General features: G+C 48.2%; 1 pseudogene; it reads right to left on the bottom strand.

The window, feature by feature from the left end:
• Window positions 1-803: 803 nt before the first annotated feature.
• On the bottom strand, window positions 804-1,342 carry LOC119823953 (annotated as a pseudogene).
• Between the last annotated feature and the right edge of the window lie 598 nt (window positions 1,343-1,940).

Raw genomic sequence — 1,940 nt, forward strand, 5'->3', positions numbered from 1 at the left:
AGCCACCTTACAGGTTAGGACTGAAACCCAGGTCTTCATGATTGAGCAGTAAGTGCTCGTCACCATTAGGCCACTCTCCAGTCACTTATTGTTTGCTTTGGAAATTCTAACGTTAGAGGTATACTCAGCATCTAAAATTTTGAATGTTTATTTTATTACTGCCTTTGTTACTTTTCTATTGCTGAGAAGATACCATGACCAAGACAGCTTATAGAAGGAAGAGTTTGCTGGGGGCATACAGTTTCAGACGCTGAGTCCATGACCACCATAACAGCTTGCTGGCAGACATGGCAGCGAGCAGTAGCTAAGAGCTTACATCTGACCCATAAGCACATGGTAGAGGTAACTAGGAATTGTGAGACCTCAGAGCCCACCCCCAGTCACACACCTTCTCCAACAAAGACATGTTTCTTTATCTCTCCCTAACAGTGCCACCAGTGGGGACCAAGTATTTATGTGAGCCTATCAGGGCCATTCTCATTTAAACCACAATTACTATTCAAGAAGAGCATACTTAAAAATACTTAGTCCTGGAAATAGTTTTTCTACAAGGTTTTAAGAAAATGAACCTGTAGCACGAATTCTAATTATTCCATTTTTTTTCTTTGACATTGAGCACTTTATTAGTGGTGAAAATCACCTTTGTTAAGACAAAAGGGCAGTGGAGATGGGCAAGACCAGAGCCTATCTGAAGGGACTTCCTGGAAATCAGGTGTTTATGCAAATTTAGAGAAAACACCATCACGGAAGAACTCCCCCCAGAATGCAGGCAGTGATCACCAACCCCGGATGCCAGGAACGCCTTAGGAGCCACTAGGCTGCTGGGACAGCAGGGCTTCTATGTCAGGTTCGATGTCGAAGGTGCGAAAGCAGCGTCTGTACCTGTGTGCACTGGAACACTGTCCGGGCCCACCAGGAACTTCTCGAAGTTCCAGGCAATGTCGTTGCGGCACACCGGATACCAAATGAGGCACTTGTGTCGGTCATGAGCGCAGTGGGATCGTCAATGGGCGCTGGCAAAGACTCCCGCAGGAAGGTAAAGAACCAGTGAGCCTTCTCACAATTCACCTCGCACTTCTCGAACAATGTAACGTTGGGTTCGCACCCCCCCCCCCCCAATCAGGTCGGATATACTTGAGGGAATTCAGAATCTCTTCATTTTCAATTAGTCCGAACTGATTGCATGAGAAACCGAGCACCATCAGGCCACGGGGCCCGAGGTGTTTCTGCAGATCTTTCATCTCAGTGTAGTCAGGGGTCATCCTGCCTTAGAGGGATGGACATTCTCAATGAGCAGCACTTTGCCCGGCAGGGAGCCCAGGCTCACAGGCTCCCCGCCAGCCAGCGGGCCCATGTGGAGAAGACAAAGTCTAGAGTAACCAGGCAGTGGTGGCAAACACCTTTAACCCCAGCACTCGGGAGGCAGAGACAGGCAGATCTCTGTGAGTTCAAGGTCAGCCTTGTCTACAGACTGAGTTCCATGACAGGCTCAAAAAGCTACAGAGAAACCCTGTCTTGAAAAATCAGAAATAAATAAATGAATAAGTCAAAACTCGAAGTCAGTTATTAGGGGGTGAAAGCTAAGGTATCAGAGAAGCAGAGCAGTCAGCCACTAGAGAGACCTTTTACCTCTACCAAGCCTCATGCCAAAGGGACAATTCTGTCCTCAAACTACATCCTCCGACTTCATTTCTAGACTGCATCTGGGCTCCCCTCTCCTCCTTCCTTATGTTCCTCTCTCTGCCTAGCATATCACTTCCCATCCCCACCTCTCTGGTGCTGGGATTAAAGATGAGAGGCACTACTGCCTGGCTCTGTTTCTCTTTGAGACGGGAGCAATTCAGTATAGCCCAGGGTGGCCTTGAACTAACAGAGATCGCTCTGCCTCTTCTCCCAAGGATTAGAGGTGTGTGCCACCACTCCCTAGCCCCCATTGGCTT

This window comes from Arvicola amphibius, chromosome 9, assembly GCF_903992535.2.
Source record: "Arvicola amphibius chromosome 9, mArvAmp1.2, whole genome shotgun sequence".
Classification (NCBI taxonomy): domain Eukaryota; kingdom Metazoa; phylum Chordata; class Mammalia; order Rodentia; family Cricetidae; genus Arvicola; species Arvicola amphibius.